The sequence below is a fragment of the Leopardus geoffroyi genome, chromosome B4 (genome assembly GCF_018350155.1).
Source record: "Leopardus geoffroyi isolate Oge1 chromosome B4, O.geoffroyi_Oge1_pat1.0, whole genome shotgun sequence".
In the NCBI taxonomy this organism is placed as follows: Eukaryota; Metazoa; Chordata; class Mammalia; order Carnivora; family Felidae; genus Leopardus; species Leopardus geoffroyi.
Window position 1 is genome coordinate 55,320,143 of NC_059341.1, and position 18,280 is coordinate 55,338,422.

Consider the following 18,280-nt stretch of genomic DNA (forward strand, 5'->3'; position numbering starts at 1 on the left):
TCCTTGCCAGGCAGGAGGCCAACCCCAAGGTTCTCAGGACAGAGAGAGCTTGCAGAGAGAACTCAGGCTTTGGAGATAGATGGGCTGTGTGAGGAGGGAGTGGAGGAAGGAAAGTGAGGGTGGAAGACAAGCCTGAGAGGGAAAACGGGTCTGCAGAGACCCAACCAGGAAGCAAGTGGTCGGGTGCAGTGTGAAGCCCAAGTTGAGAAATCATAGTTGGACTGCCTGCCACTCCCCACACCTGTGGGAGATGCAGGAGAGAAGCATCAAAGGAAGAGACTTCAAAAGGGAAAGGCTGGAGAAGGTGCAAGGCCTTAGGACGCGTTTACACAGCTGAAAGCAGGCTGCAGCTCCCTAAGGAACAAGGAACGCCTAGAGCTATTAACATTGTCCAGGGCCGGATCCTTCTTCCCACCTGACCCTTCCTAGTGTTATAGAAACCAATTAACTCGAAATTCAACCTTGAAAAGCTAAACCAGTAAATTGATTAATACACATGCTTAGCTGACTTTATGCACATAGTCTTTAGCAAGTATCCTAATAAAAAGAAGCTTCCTTCTGGAGTCGGAGCCTCATTCCAACATGAGTATGAGGACCTTCACTTAACTGTATTTTGTTTATGGACTCATCTTTTGCGACTCCGGCCATACTCCCTGCAACACACGCCTGTCCCAGCATCCCAGGAGCTCCAGGGCAGCAGCCTTAAGAAGCCTGTTAACTGGGTCAAGGGCAACCAGGAACAGGAGGAGGATGCAACCTGGAGGTGAAGTCTACACCCCAATAAAACATTAAGATACAGACAGGGAAGGGTCTGCACTGCCACCTCCGTCCTTGGGGTGAGACCCAGTTGGACATCATTATCTCTGCCATTCCCAGAACACAGAAAACAGGGAGGGGCTCAGGCAATTCTCCAGGGCAGTCCTGGCCCTCCTGGTGCATACACGGAGTCCTGAGAGAAAGGAGAAAACCAGGAAAACCAGTCAGGAAACAGAAGAGACCAGAACAAGGAAAGGCCTGCAGGTACATTTCCTGTGGTTTAGAAAGAAACAGTGTGGAATCCAGAACCAGGAGAATTAATCACGGAAGACATCCCAGAGGAGGAGAGTAAGCAGTGATTTTGCAAAGGACTAGGAGGGTAATCTGCAAGAAGAGGAGGAGAGGGGGTGGTTCAGACTGGAGTCAGACTATGAGGCTAGAGCAGGGCAGGGAGGACTAAACACTGCAATGGCTGCCCAGACGGAGCTAAGAGACCAGATCCTGGGAGAGTGTGGAGGGAGGGCGGGAAGGAGAAGGAATGGGTGTCAGTGGATGGGAGGCCTAGAAGTCTAGCTGGAAGGCTGGAAAGGAGTCACTAGAGGAGGAGGAAGGGGAATATCACCCCAGTCTAGCTGAAGTCCTTCTCCTCCTCTTCCCATCCCATAAAGCCAAGAGAATAGGAAGAGTCCAGGGCCCTCCAAATGGGGAACAAGAAGGACTCCTAGACTAGGAGTCAGGGGCAGGTTTTCCAGAGGCAGCCATCACATAGCAGGGGACACTGAGTGTTCCCTCCTGCAGGGCCTCTGGCTCCTGTCTGTAAAGTGTGAGTGTTGTAAGCAGTGAGCTCTGAACTCCCTTCTCTGAATCTGCCCTGTTGATCATGGCCCTCCTGCCCAGGACATGTCTGACCCATCTGTGATTCACCAGTTTTACCCCCTATCCTCTCAGCATCCCTACACCCAAGACATCACTGATGTCTTGAGAGTCCAGAGGACTCTGCATAATTTCGCGATTACAGGGTGTGTGCAGGACAGGACTTGGGCCTCCACATGGAAATCACAGATTCCTCCAGGGTCTCACCTTGTTTACCAACTGTTTGTTCCAGGTGGTCTCCCCTTCCCCCACCACACCTTGCTTAGCCCAAACACTCCTGGGAGAGGATCTCTCTCTGTGGGCCCCTATTCATCTTACTCCATCCCTGTATCAGGATTTTAGCTTCAGAAACAAGTAGTGCTGTCTGCTCAAGAGAAGTTCTTCATCTACTCTCACTTGAATCTTTCTTGCTAATGTAAGCCATCATCCTGTCCTCAGGAAATCGTGGGGCTCTCTCCCAACCTTCCCTTCCCCCACTTCTTCAGGGTCTACATGGTATGTCCCAAATATCTAGGTTCCACATCCCAGGCTTTCAAAGAGGCTTCTGGGCTCTGAGATCAAGCTAGGGACTGAGAAGACTGAGGATCCATGTGGTTGCAAGGGGAAGGCAGTGGTTCCTGGGGTGAGAATGGGCCAAGCACACTTTGGAGCTTGTTACACACAGTGGGTGTGTAATATGTGTGAAATGGCCCATTGAGAGGCTGGACGAAGCTAGGTGAGGGAGGGTAGAGGGGAAGGAATGAGGCTGGATGGGTCTGAAATGTCTGTTTCCCTTTCTCTTCTCTTCCCCTCTGGGCCTCCTGGAGAGAATATGCTCTAAGACAGACCCTGAGCCTGGAGTCCTCCCTAAGCTGGTGGGGTTGTCCTCCCCTCCAACCACCTCCACCCAGCCCAGTTCAGGACACCAGGACACACATCTCCAAGAGCTCAGGCCACTGTACTCCCACCCCACCAGCAACATACACCCTCTGTTCAGCCAGGGCTCCCAGATCTCTGAGCCTTCTTCACCTAGGACACCAGGGTGAATGCCCTCATTCTGGCAGAATCTTAGGTGACCTCTTTGAGTTGCCTGGGCCACTGCAATCAAGTTAGTAGTCTTGAAGCTTTAGCCAGGACCCTTAGCCCATATGATTGATTAATGTTTCCTTGTATACCTATATATTGTGCATTCTTTCCTGGAAAACAACAGAGCCCTTCTGCACACAATGAAACAGAACCCAGACAAACCAGACACTTTTATTCAACAGTGTATACAGTGTAGTCTTGGCTTTGGGAGTACAGTTTTCAGTGTATAAATCTTTACCGCTTTGGTTAAGTTTATTCCTAGGTATTTTATGGGTTTTGGTCCATTGCAAATGGGATCAATTCCTTGATTTCTCTTTCTGCTGCTTCAATATTGGTGTATAGAAATGCCACAGATTTTTATACATTTTTTTTATCCTATGACTTGGCTGATTTCATGTGTCAGTTCTAGCATTTTTCATGGAGTCTTTCAGGTTTTCCATGTAGAGTATCATGTCGTCTGCATAGAGTGAAAGTTTGACATCTCCCTTGCCAATTTGAATGCCTTTTATTTCTTTGTGTCGTCTGATTGCTCAGGCTTGGACTTCCAACACTCCATGAACAACATTCATGAGAGTGGACATCCCTGTCATGTTCCTGACCTTAGGAAAACTCTCAGTTTTCCCCTTTGAGTATGATATTAGCCGTGGGTCTTTCACATATGACCTATATGATCTCGAGGTATGTTGTTTCTATACCCACTTTATAAAGATTTTGTTTTTGCTTTTGTTTTTTACAAAGAAAGAAAGCTGTGTTTTGTCAAATGCTTTTTCTGCATCTATTGAGAGGGTCGTGTGGTTCTTATACTTACTTTTATTAATGTGATATATAATGTTGATTAATTTGTGGGTATTGAACCATCCCTACAGCCCAGGAAAAACCCCACTTGATGATGTTGAATAATTCTTTTAGTGTACTATTGAATTCAATTTGCTACTATCTTGTTGAGAATTTTTGCATCCAGTTTCATCAGGGATATTGACCTGTAATTCCCCTTTTTAGTCAGATCTTTGGTTTGTGAATCAAGGTAGTGCTGACTTTATAGAATGAGTTTGGAAGCTTTCTTTCCATTTCTATGTTTTGGAACAGTTGGAGAAGAATGGGTATTAACCGTTCTTTAAATATCTTGTAGAATTCCCCTGGAAAGCCATCTGGTCCAGGACTCATTTGTTGGAATTGCTGATAATAGATACCTTGCTGTTCAAATTTCTATTTCTTCCTATTTCAATTTTGGTAGTTTGTGAGTTTCTAGGAGACTGTCCATTTGCTGCCCAGGTTGTTGGCATTTAATTTTTCATAGTATTTTCTTATAACGTTGGTATTTCTGTGGTGTTGGCTGTGATCTCTCTTCTATCATTTGTGATTTTATCTATTTGGGTCCTCTCTCTTTTCTTTATGGTGTCTGGTTATGAGTTTATCAATTTTCTTTCTTCTTTCAAAGAACCAGCACTTAGATTTGTTTATCTGTTCTACTGGGTTTTTGGGTTTTTTTGTTTGTTTGTTTCCAAATCCTTTATTATTGCTCTAATCTATTATTTCCCTCCTTCTGCTAGCGTTAGGCTTCATTTCCTGATCCTTTTCTACCTCCTTTAGGTGTAAGCTTAGCTTGTGTATTTATGACTTTTCTTGCTTCTTGAAATAAGAATGGATTGAAATGTATTTTCCTGTTAGGACTGCCTTTACTGCATCCCAAAGGGTTTGGACTGTCCTGTTTTCATTTTCATTGGCTTCCATGTAATTTTTTTTATTGCTTCTTTAATTTCCTGGTTAACCCAGTCATTCTTTAGTAAGATTTTCTTTAACTTTCCATATATTTGAGGGCTTTCCAAATTTTTTCCGATGGTTGATTTCAAATTTCGTAGTGTTATGCTCTGAAAAACTCCATGGTATGATCTCAATCTTTCTTTACCTGTTGAGGGCTGATTTGTGACCCAGTATGGTATCTATTGTAGAGAATGTTCCGTGTGCCCTTGAGAAGAACGTTAGTGTGAAATGTTTTGAATGTATCTGTTAAGTCCATCTGGTCCAGTGTCTTTCAAAGCCATTGTTTTCTTGTTGATTTTCTGCTTAAATGATCTGTCCACTCTTGTAATTGGGGTGTAAAAGTCCCAGACTACTAACGTATTATTATCAGTGATTTTCTTCATGTTTGTTATTAAGTTCTATATTTGGGTGCTCCAAGTTGGGACAAAAATATTTACAATCGTTAGATCTTCCTGATGCATAGACTCCTTAATTATGAGATAATGCCTTTCCTCATCTCTTGTTACAGTCTTTGGTTTAAAATCTACTTTGTCTGATATAAGTATGGCTAATCTAGCTTTCTTTTGACCTCCATTAGCATGACAGATGGTTCTCCATCCCCTCACTCTCAATCTGCAGGTGGCTTTAGGTCTAAAATGAGTCTCTTGTAGGCAATGTATGGATGGATCTTGATTTGTTTATCCATTCTGATACCCTATGTCTGTTGCTGGACTATTTAGTCCATTTACATTAAGAGTGATTATTGAAAGATACGAATTTAGTGCCATTGTGTTACGTATAGAGTTGCTGTTACTGGTGACGTTTTCTGGTAGTTTGTAGTCTTGTTGCTTTGATCTTGTTTTTTCCTCCACTCAGAGAGTCCCCTTTAAAATTTCCTGCAAGGCTGGTTTAGTGGTCACAAACTCCTTTAGTTTTTGTTTGTCTGGGAAGGTCTTTTTTTCTCCTTCTATTCTGAATGACAACCTTGTTAGATAAAGGATTCTTGGCTGCACATTTTTCCCATTCAGCACATTGAATATTTCCTGCCACTCCCTTCTAGCTTCCCAAGTTTCCATGTACAGGTGTACTACTAACCTTAAAAGTCTACCCCTGTAGGTTAAGGATAATTTATCCCTAGCAGCTTTTAGAATTATCTTCATATTTGTATTTTTGCAAGTTTCACTAGGCTATGTTGTGGTGTTGCCTTGTTTTTGTTCATTTGAGGGGAGTTCTCTGTTCCTCTTGGGTTTGAAAGCCTGTTTCTTTCCCCAGATTAGTGAAGTTCTCACTTATAATTTGTTTAAATCAATATTCTACCCCTTTTGCTCACTCTTCTTCTGGGTTCCCATAATATGAATATTTTTTCGTTTCAAGGAATCAGTTCTCTAAGTCTTGCATCTGATCTAATAATTTCCTTTCCCTCTTTTTTTCCAGCTTCATTATTTTTCATAATTTTATCTTCTATATCACCTATTCTCTCCTCTGCCTCTTCAATTCTCGTTGTCACTGTAGCCAGTTTGTTTTGCATCTCAGTTACAGCAATTTTAAAAAGTTTATGTGGTTTTTAAATTGTGTGTGTGTGTGTGTGTTGTGTGTGTGTGTGTGTGTGTGAGAGAGAGAGAGAGAGAGAGAGAGAGAATCCGAAGCAGGCTCCACGCTGTCAGTGGGGATCGTGACGTGTGGATCGAATTACAATCAGGAAATCTTGACCTGAGCCAAAATGAAGAGTCAGACACTTAAACAACTATCCACCCAGCCCCCCTAGGTATAACAATTTTTATTTCATCCTGACTAGTTCTTAGGTATTTGATCTCTGCATCAGGGGTTTCTCCGGTGTCTTCTATGCTTTTTTTTTTTTCAAGCCCAGCTAGTAGTCTTATGACTGTTGTTCTAAATTCTTGTTCAGATATATTGCTTCTATCTGTTTGATCAAGTCCCTGGCTGAGATTTCTTCTTAACCTTCCTTTTGGGGAGAATTCCTATGTCTTGTCATTTTGGCTAAGTTTCTGTCTTTTATGTGATTTAAAAGCTTGTTGTGGGAGCCCCGCATCAGGCTCTGTGCTGACAGCACAGAGCCTGGAGCCTGCTTCAGATTCTGTCTCCCTCTCTCCCTGCCCCTCCCATGCTCATGCTCTGTATTTCTCTCTGTCAAAAATAAATAAAAATTTAGAGCAAGGACAGAATGGTGGCATAGGAGGACCCTGGGCTCACCACGTCCTGCTGATTGCTGAGATTACACACACATCTGCCTAAAAAACCCAGAAAACCACCAGAAGACTAGCAGAACGGCCTCTCTGGAGCCAAGCATAGACAAGAGGCCCACGGAAGAGGCTAGGAAGGCAGAGAGGCAGTGCGCACTACACGGATTGGCAGGAGGGAGCTGGGGCGGTGGAGGGGCAGCCCTCCCGGCAAGGCAGAGCCCCCAAGTCTGACTTGCAAAAGTGGAAGGGCCAGACTGCATGAGTTCTGACAGCCAGTGGGACTTAACATCTGGAATGTTATAAGTCAACAGCTCTGCTTGGAGAGCTGGAGGGCTAGAGTACAATGGGAGGGAGAGTTGTTGAGCCCTGGAGGACAGAGCTCAGCTCCGCAGTGAACAACGGCACTGGCCAGCGCCATCTCCCTTGCCCATCCCCCAGCCGAAACCACAAAGAAACCAGTTTCTGTCACCGAACTTGCTTGCACCATGCAAACACCCAACACTGTGCTTCTGTGGATCCGTCCCTCCAACGGGTCTGCCTGCCTCCCTCCCAGTGATGCAGGGCCTCTCTGGCAGGGGACCACCAATGGCAAAGCAAGCTAAGCCTACCCCTCCTGCCCCTGTGAACCTTGTGGCTCCACCACAGCTAATACACCAGAACCCATAGAAGCAGCACCACAAGCCTGGCAGTGTGCACGTAGCCCAGACAGGGCCCACACCACTCCACAGTGAGTCCTGCCCCTGGGAGAGGGGAAGATAAGGTACACACCAGTCTGACTGTGGCCCCAGGAGTGGGCTGGGGACAGACATCAGGTCTGACTGCGGCCCTGCCCACCAACACAAGTTACTCCAGAAAGCACAGGGGAAGTGCCCTGCAGTTCCCTGCCACTCCAGGGACTATCCAAAATGACAAAACAGAAGAATTTTCCTCAAAAGACATTCCAGGAAGTAGCGACAGCTAACGAATTGATCAAAAACCATTTCAGCAATATAACAGAACATGAGTTTAAAGTAATAGTCATAAAATTAATCTCTGGGTTTGAAAAAAGTATACAGGACAGCAGAGAATCTATTGCTTCAGAGATCAAGGGACTAAGAAACAGTCAGGAGGAGCTAAAAAAAATGCTATAAATGAGGTGAAAAATAAAATAGAGGCGACCACAGCTCAGATTGAAGAGGCAGAGGAGAGAATAGGTGAATTAGAAGATACAATTATGGAAAAAGAGGAAGCTGAGAAAAAGAGAGATAAAAAAATCCAGGAGTATGAGGGGAGAATTAGAGAACTAAGTGATGCAATCAAATGGAACAGTATCCGTATAATAGGGATTCCAGAGGAGGAAGAGACAGAGAAATGGTCTGAAGGTTTACTTGAACAAATCATAGCTAAGAACTTCCCTGATCTGGGGAAGGAAAAAGGCATTGAAATCCAAGAGGCACAGAGAACTCCCTTCAGACGTAACTTGAATCGATCATCTGTACGACATATCATAGTGAAACTGGCAAAATACAAGGATAAAGAGAAAATTCTGAAAGCAGCTAGGGATAAACACGCTCTAACATATAAAGGGATACTGATAAGACTAGTGACAGATCTACTTACTGAAACTTGGCAGGCCAGAAAGGAATGGCAGGGAATCTTCAATGTGATGAACAGAAAAAAATATGCAGCCAAGAATCCTTTATACAGCAAGTCTGTCATTTAGAATAGGAGAGATAAAGGTCTTCCCAAACAAACAAAAACTGAAGGAATTCATCACCACTAAACCAGCCCTACAAGAGATCCTAAGGGAGATTCTGTGAGTGAAATGTTGCAAGGACCACAAAGTACCAGAGACATCACTGCAAGCATGAAACCTACAGACATCACAATGATTCTAAACCCATATCTTTCTATGATAACTCTGAATGTAAATGGGCTAAATGCTCCAACCAAGACATAGGGTATCAGGATGGATTAAAAAAAAAAAAAACATCTATTTGCTGTCTACAAGAGACTCATTTTAGACCTGAGGACACCTCAGATTGAAAGTGAGGGGATGGAGAATATCTATCATGCTACTGGAAGTCAAAAGAAAGCTGGAGTAGCCACACTTATATCAGACAAACTAGGCTTTAAATTAAAGGTTGTAACAAGAGATGAAGAAGGGCATTATATAATAATTACAGGGTCTATCCATCAGGAAGAGCTAACAATTATGAATGTCTATGAGCCGAATACAGGAGTCCCCAAGTATATAAAACAATTAATCACAAACATAAGCAACCTTATTGATAAGAATGTGGTAATTGCAGGGGACTTTAATACTCCACTTACAACAATGGATAGATCGTCTAGACACAGGATCAATAAAGAAACAAGGGCCCTTAATGATACATTGGATCAGATGGACTTGACAGATATATTTAGAACTCTGCATCCCAAAGCAACAGAATATACTTTCTTCTCAAGTGCACATGGAACATTCTCCAAGATAGATCACATACTGGGTCACACAACAGTCTTTCATAAGTATACAAGACTTGAGATCATACCATGCATACTTTCAGACCACAATGCTATGAAGCTTGAAATCAACCGCAGGAAAAAGTCTGGAAAACCTCCAAAAGCATGGAGGTTAAAGAACACCCTACTAAAGAATGAACGGGCCAACCAAACAATTAGAGAAGAAATTTAAAAATATGTGGAAACAAATGAAAATGAAAATAAAACAATCCAAATGCTTTGGGATGCAGCGAACGCAGTCCTGAGAGGCAAATACATTGCAATCCAGGCCTATATCAAGAAACAAAAAATATCCCAAATACAAAATCTAACAGCCCACCTAAAGGAAATAGAAGCAGAACAGCAAAGACACCCCAAACCCAGCAGAAGAAAAGAAATAATAAAGATCAGAGCAGAAATAAACAATATAGAATCTAAAAAAACTGTAGAGCAGATCAGTGAAACCAAGAGTTGCTTTTTTTGAAAAAATAAACAAAATTGATAAACCTCTAGCCAGGCTTCTCAAAAAGAAAAGGGAGAGGACCCAAATAGATAAAATCATGAATGAAAATGGAATTGCTACAACCAATCCCTCAGAAATATAAGCAATTATCAGGGAATACTATGAAAAATTATATGCCAACAAACTGGACAGCCTGGAAGAAATGGACAAATTCCTAAACACCCACACACTTCCAAAACTCAAACAGGTAGACGTAGAAAGCTTGGACAGACCCATAACCAGTGAAGAAATTGAATCAGTTATCAAAATTTCCCAACAAATAAGAATCCAGGACCATATGGCTTCCCAGGGGAATTCTCCCAGACATTTAAAGCAGAGATAATACCGATCTTTCTCAAGCTATTCCAAGAAATAAAAAGGGAAGGAAAACTTCCAGACTCATTCTATGAAGCCAGCATTACTTTGATTCCTAAAGCAGAGACCCAGGAAAAAAAAGAGAACTACAGACCAATATCCCTGATGAATATGGATGCAAAAATTCTCAATAAGATGCTAGCAAATCGAATTCAACAGCATATAAAAAGAATTATTCACCATGATCAAGTAGGATTCATTCCTGGGATGCAGGGCTGGTTCAACATTCACAAATTAATCAGTGTGATACATCACATTAATAAAAGAAAAGATAAAAACCATAGGATCCTGTGAATCAATGCAGAAAAAGTATTTGACAAAATTCAGCATCCTTTCTTAATAAAAACCCTCAAGAAAATCGGGATAGAAGGAACATACTTAAACATCAGAAAAGCCATTTATGAAAAGCCTACAGCTAATATCATCCTCAATGGAGAAAAACTGAGCTCTTTCCCCCCTGAGTCAGGAACACGACAGGGATGTCCACTCTCACTGCTGTTGTTTAACATAGTGTCGGAAGTGCTAGCATCAGCAATCAGACAACAAAAGGAAATCAAAGGCATCAAAATTGGCAACGATGAAGTTAAGCATTTTTTGCAGATGACATGATATTATACATGGAAAATCCTATAGACTCCACCAAAGGTCTGCTAGAACTGATACATAAATTCAGCAAAGTCGCAGGATACAAAATCAATGTACAGAAATCAGTTGCATTCTTATACACTAATAATGAAGCAACAGAAAGACAACTAAAGAAACTGATCCCATTCACAATTGCACCAAGAAGCATAAAATACCTAGGAATGAACCTAACCAAGATGTAAAAGATCTGTATGCTGAAAACTATACAAAGCTTATGAAGGAAACTGAAGAGGATTTAAAGAAATGGAAAAACATTCCGTGCTCATAGATTGGAAGAATAAATATTGTTAAAATGTCAATACTACCCAAAGCTATCTACACATTCAATGCAATTCCAATCAAAATTGTACCAGCATTCTTCTCTGAGCTAGAACAAGCAATCCTAAAATTCATATGAAACCACAAAAGGCCCCGAATAGCCAAAGTAATTTTGAAGAAGACCAAAGCAGGAGGCATCACAATCCCAGACTTTAGCCTCTACTACAAAGCTGTAATCATCAAGACAGTATGGTATTGGCACAAAAACAGACACATAGACCAATGGAATAGAATAGAAACCCCAGAACTAGACCCACAAACGTATAGCCAACTGATCTTTGACAAAGCCAGAAAGAACATCCAATGGAAAAAAGACAGTCTCTTTAACAAATGGTTCTGGGAACTGGACAGCAACATGTAGAAGAATGAAACTAGACCACTTTCTTACACCATTCACAAAAACAAACTCAAAATGGATAAAGGACCTGAATGTGAGACAGGAAACCATCAAAACACTAGAGGAGAAAGCAGGAAAACACTTCTCTGACCTCAGCCACAGCAATTTCTTACTTGACACCTCCCCAAAGGCAAAGGAATTAAAAGCAAAAAGAAACTATTGGGACCTCATGAAGATAAAAAGCTTCTGCACAGCAAGGGAAACAATCAACAAAACTAAAAGGCAACCAACGGAATGGGAAAAGATATTTGCAAATGACATTTCGGACAAAGGGCTAGTATCCAAAATCTATAAAGAGCTCACCAAACTCCACACCCAAAAAACATGGGAGGAAATGGGCAGAAAACATAAATAGACACTTCTCTAAAGAAGACATCAATATGGCCAACAGGCACATGAAAAGATGCTAAACATCGCTCCTCATCAGGGAAGTACAAATCAAAACCACACTCAGATATCACCTCACGCCAGTCAGAGTGGCCAAAGTGAACAAATCAGGAGACTATAGATGCTGGAGAGGATATGGAGAAATGGGAACCCTCTTGCACTGTTGGTGGGAATACAAACTGGTGCAGCCACTCTGGAAAACAGTGTGGAGTTTCCTCAAAAAATTAAAAATAGATCTACCCTATGACCCAGAAATAATACTGCTAGGAATTTACCCAAGGGTACATTTACCCAAAGGAAAAAAGGAGTGCTGATGCATAGGACACTTGTACCCTAATGTGTATAGCAGCACTTTCAACAATAGCCAAATGATGGAAAGAGCCTTAATGTCCATCAACCGATGAATGGATAAAGAAATTGTGGTTTATATACACCATGGAATACTATGTGGCAATGAGAAAGAATGAAATATGGCCTTTTGTAGCAACGTGGATGGCTCTTGAGAGTGTGATGCTAAGTGAAATAAGCCATACAGAGAAAGACAGATACCATATGATTTCACTCTTATGTGGATCCTGAGAAACTTAACAGAAGTCCATGGGAGAGGGGAAGAAAAATAAAAAAGAGGTTAGAGAGGGAGAGAGCCAAAGCACAAGAGACTCTTAAAAACTGAGAACAAACTGAGGGTTGATGGGGGGTGGGAGGGAGGGGAGGGTGGGTGATGGGTATTGAGGAGGGCACCTTTTGGGATGAGCACTGGGTGTTGTATGGAACCAATGTGACAATAAATTTCATATTAAAAAATAAATAAATAAATAAATAAAATTTAAAAATTAAATACATAAGTAAGTAATAAAAAAATAAAAGCTTGTTGTGTTTCCTACCACTGAGAGTTACTACTATATTAAAACGGGGCCATACACTGCCCAGAGCCTGGCACTCCAGTAAGTATTTTTGGTGTGCACTCTGCTGTTGCATTTTGGCTGCTCTTTCCCACTGGTCAGTCCTCTGCAGAGTTCCTCCTTGCACTCATTGTTGGAGTGTTGGACCTTTAACTAGGTGTGCTTTGGTTTCTTTGTTGAAGTAACCATGGATAAAAGGGATGAGGGAGAAGCCTGTTACACAAAAAAATCGGGAAAAAGAAAGGCAACTGAATGAAACCAACAAGAAACTATAAGCCTGACTCCAAAGAAAAGAAGAAGGAAAAGAGAAAAAAGGACTGCAGGCGTCATTTTGAAGCGCTTCATTTTCAGTGCACTTGGTGCATGAGAGGTGCTGGCTGTGCTGCTCTGGAGGAGAGGTCTGCTGCATTGGCTCAGAGTCAGTCCTGCCGCAATTAATAAGCAGCTGCCAGCACGGGACCAGGGTTCAGTGTATACAGGTCCCAACTCTACTGAGCGCCACTGTCTGATCTCTGAAGTCCCACCATGTTGGTGTTAGGGGGAAATGGCACTACCCCAGTCTCTCATCCAGGTCTGGGACTCTCGCACCCCAGTGTGAGACTGGCACTGTGCAGATCCACTCCCCTCCTCCAGAGTAGAGCCTCTCCATGTTGGAATTTCTCTGTCCCTAAAAAACTGTCCCACACCTGAGCAGTGTTAGGGATCTATGGAGTAGCACTGCTAAAAACCGCAAAGGTTATATTCCATCTGAGTGTGCCTCTGTCCCCCGCTAATGAAAGGCCTTTTGCTGACACCTGCAGAGTATTTTGTCCTTGGGGAGGCAATATATCCTCTTCCAAAAGTACTCCAGGAAGGGGACTGTTTCTGTCACAGTGCATCCCAGAGATCCCTACACCAAGCTCGCACTGTGGGGCCAGCTCCCACCTCACCATGAGCACAAGCAACAGCTCTACAGTTCAACTCTAGAAAGTTGTGCAATTCCAAAATTTCAGACTTTGAGCCCCAAATGCAAGCAAAAAATAACTGGGACACTCAGTACTTCTCACTCCCCAGCCCATGGTCCAGAGAGGTTTTCCCCTTGTGTGAACTTGATGCAGCACTTTCTCAAACTGGGTCTCCTTTTCTCTCTTTTGTCTCTCGACGGAAAGGGTTCTCTCCTCTCTACAGCCTGCCATCTTTCTCCCAATTCACTTTCGCATACCTCACACCTGCCAAGCTTTCTCCTTCTAACTGTGGAAATCCTTCTGCCACTCTGCAGATAGGTTTCCTGGGTTTTCCAAGTGATCTGACAGCTGTGTTTGAGGGATGAGGAAAGCCCAGGTTCCAGCTACGTCTCCCCCATCTTAACTCCTCCTCTCATTCCTTCCTGATTCAGAAACCTTACTCCATGACACGATGCACAATACACAATACAAACGTGGCTCATAAATTCCCTGCAAATGTCAACACACATCCCTCACAAAAGTCTCAATATTTCATGCCTCCTAGAGGTCCATGTAGCCTAGAATACTGTCCCATTTCTTTTCCAGTTCATCTGTCCCTCTTCTACTTCCCAAATTGCTCCATAGGCACCCTCTCCAGGAAGTGACCCTTGACCAACACCTCTTTCTCAGTTTCTACTCATACCTTCCCTTCCAAAGTAATGATATCTCAATCCCTGTCCAGTTAGTAATTCCTCCTATTTCAGTTCATTTTTCTTCCCATTTGGGGTGTAAATTCTCTTTACCCAAAAGAATTGAAGATGCTTCAACAAGATTTTTGCACCAGTCTCCCAAGAAAGCATCTAAAGGAAGGGATAAGTATATGGGTAAACCTGCCTCTAGCAGGATTCCCGGGAGGCACATACTTTCTGTTGGAAAAGTGACAGATTCCACAAGTAAGAAAGTAGCTTCCCATCCTTCTTTTCTAGTAAGGCCTCATACATAAATACAATAGGAAAACACTGGCTCCCATATGCCAACCATAAAACTCTGACTCCTCAAGAAAGATGCCTGTTGTGCCCAAGCTGGAGCCAGTCTCATCTTCAGGGATTCCCTGGAGTCAGTAGACTTCTTTTAATTTTGGTACCTTGGACCCTCTCCAAGTCCCATGAGTATGGATGCAGCAAAACCAGGAGAGGTCATGTCAGGCAATCAGCTGCCCCAGGGCTGTTGCTCTTTGAGTGAACATTGTTCTTACCATTGTTCTTACCCTCCTCTAGAGGGAGGAGAGAATCTGCTCCTTGTCCTGAGCAAGACTCCACTCTGATGGAACAGACAGGACAGTCACTAGAACTCCAGGCAGAGCCACACAAAGGCAAAACTACAAGTGCTGGGGTACAGTTCTAGATGTTGGGTACAGATCTAGATACACTTCTAGATGTAGTTCTGGGTGGAGACAAATGCTGTTTGTCAAGCAAGGCTCCAGGAAGATAGTTTTAAAGGAGAAACACAGTGCTAGCCTAAAAGGAAGGAGAATTTCTGTACCAAAGAAATGTGTAAAGCTCTATTCAATTCACCATGAATTATTAAATGCTCATTGTGTGTCTGGATACAGGAGGATGCTCTGGGGGAGCGAACAAGATACACTCTTATCTATGATCTACAATCAGGAACAATATACAAAAATAAAGACACTCAGATAACTGTGGTATTTCATTTTTATTTCAGCTTTATTTATGTACAATTGACATAAAATTTAATATATTTAAAGTATACATTGTGGTTATCTGGCATACATATACATTGTGAAATGATTCACAATGATTTCCCCAAGGTGATAGGATTAACAATTGTATTTTAATCTAAATGTTTCATGAAATGAAGGTAAGTGTTCAAAGGGCAACTTTGTGTCCTTCCCTTCATCTTTCCATTTGGAGACTTGGTTTTCTATATGTGGTCTCAGGACCAACAGCATCAGCATCAACTGGGAACTTGTTAGAAGTACATGTTGTAGGCTCCACCCAGACCTACTGAATTCTAAATGCTGGGGCCAGGGACCAGCAATCTGTTTTGGCACAAGTCCTCAGGGTATGGTGACACCTGCTGAAGACTGAGAACCACTGACAGAGTACTACTATTCCTGGCCCCACTCCAGGAATAGTACTGCCCCCCTCACTGTCACTTTGATTAGTGAATTAAGGCAACAGCACTAATCATGCCCAGCTCAGCCCCTTCCATTTTTTTATTGGTTTTCCTTTTTTATCCAGTGCCAAACTGACCAAAACACATGCATTACAACCTGTTCATACATAAAAAATCTAATTAAAGCAGAATCTTTCCTGTGGCGTCTTGTGGAGATTTCTTCGCATTACTTCTGATAAGGAATAAGTCTGTTTAATTTAGTGATGCAGGCTTAGCAAGCCAATTGAGCTACAGTTCAAAAGCTAAGTGTTTAATCAACTGTCTCTATGTCTTGATTATCAGTTGGTTCCAAATATAGGAGTGAGAAATGGGGTGTTATTTATCGCATCCTTATAACTCCAACATGGGTTGTAGTGAAAAGTGGGCAGGATACAGGTTCAGGTTGCCTGCAGTAGAGAGACCTAGCTGAGAGAATAAATAACAAGACACAAGAACCAGAGGAAATCCTAGAATTCTGTAAGTGAACCTAACTTTAGAAATAATCAGTTCTGACGTCTCGTGTTACAAAAAAATAAAAATAAATAAGCAAAACATTGAAGGAACCAAAAGGCTTGCTCAAGGTCACATTGCTAGTTAATGGTGGGAACAAGAGCAGAATCCAGGATACTTGGCTCCCAGCTGTGCACTTTCTGAGCAGGTGGACCAAAGCAGACAAGAGTAGAAAAACTTTCAAGTCCAAGAACGCAGATATCGCCAAGTAGAAGAACCAACCCTAGGGATTTTCATTATGGGTAGTGGGTTCAAATCCAAGTGTTTTGTGCTCAGAGGAGAGCTCTGGCTCCAATCCACCTGTGCATGTTCTGTTGGCCCCTCTCACAGCCAAGGCTCAGGCTACACACACTACAGTGTGTTCATTGTGTTCTGAACACTGCTTCATTTTCCTGTGCTTCTCCAAGTGTTGTTCTCTCAGCCTACAGTCTCTCACTGCTGCCCACATGTGGGAAAATCCTAACCTGTCTTGGAGAGAGCCAACTCAAATGCCATTCCTCTACAACGTCGTCTCTGATTTCACCAATCAACCCTCACCACTGTGCCAACCCTATGTGATCCTCCAGCACTCTGAATTCCCAGGACACTTTATTTGTATATTACTTATTATGACAACACTTTCTACTTTGTGTTACAGCTATGCTTTACCCCTTGTATTAGAATATAAGCCCCTTAAGGGCAGGGGCCATATTTCATCTTTTGTTTGTTTGTTTGTTTGATTCTAGTTTCCTTTTTTGTTGTTTTTGTTGAAGTATAATTACCATACAGTGTCATTATATTATTCTAGGTGTACTACATAATGAATTATTGATTCCACACATTTCTCAGTGCTCATCCAGATAAGTATACTCTTAATTCCCCTTATCTATTTCACCCATCCTTGTACCCACTTCACTTTGACAACCAACAGTTTTTGCCCTATATTTGAGTGTATGAGGTTGTTTTGTTTGTCTCACTTTTTCCTCTTTTGTTGTTGTTGTTTTATTTCTTAAATTGGTATAAGAGTGGAACCATCTGGTGTTTGTATTACTCTGAACAGACTTATTTCACATCATATTATTTCCTCTAGGTCCATCCATGTTGTTACAAATGCCAAGATTTCATTCTTTTTTATAGCTGAGTAATATTCCATGACAGATAGATAGATGATAGATAGATAGATAGATAGATAGATAGATGATAGATAGATAGATAATTTGATCGATATTACATCTTATTTATCTATTCATCTATCAAGAGACATTTGGGTTGCTTTCATGTCCTGGCTATTGTAAACTATGCCACAGTAAACATACGGGTGCATATATCTTTTTGAATTCATGTAACCAAAATGCACTTGCCCTGAAAAGGAAACCAGCATCAAGAGAGAAAGGCAACCCACTGAATAAGAAAAGATATTTGTAAATGATATATCCAATAAGGGGTTAATACACAAAATACAGAAACAACTTATACAACTCAATCCACTTAAAAAATGGGCAGAGGAACTAAATAGACATTTTTCCAAAGATGATATACAGATGGCCAACAGACACTTGGAAAGGTGTTCACCATCACTAATCACAGGGAAATGTAAATTAACACTACAATTGGATATCACTTTAAACCTGTCAGGATGGCTAAAATCAAAAAGACAAGGGGCGCCTGGGTGGCGCAGTCGGTTAAGCGTCCGACTTCAGCCAGGTCACGATCTCGCGGTCCGTGAGTTCGAGCCCCGCGTCGGGCTCTGTGCTGGCAGCTCAGAGCCTGGAGCCTGCTTCCGATTCTGTGTCTCCCTCTCTCTGACCCTCCCCCGTTCATGCTCTATCTCTCTCTGTCCCAAAAATAAATAAACGTTGAAAAAAAAAAAAAAAAAAAAAAAAAAAGACAAGACAAGCAAGTATTGTCCAGGATATGGAGAAAAAGAAACCCTCAGGTACTGTTGTTGGGAATGTCAGTTGGTGCAGCCACTATGGAAAACAGTATACAGGTTCCTCAAAAAATTAAAAATAAAAGTACCTATGATCCAGCAATTCTACTACTGGTTA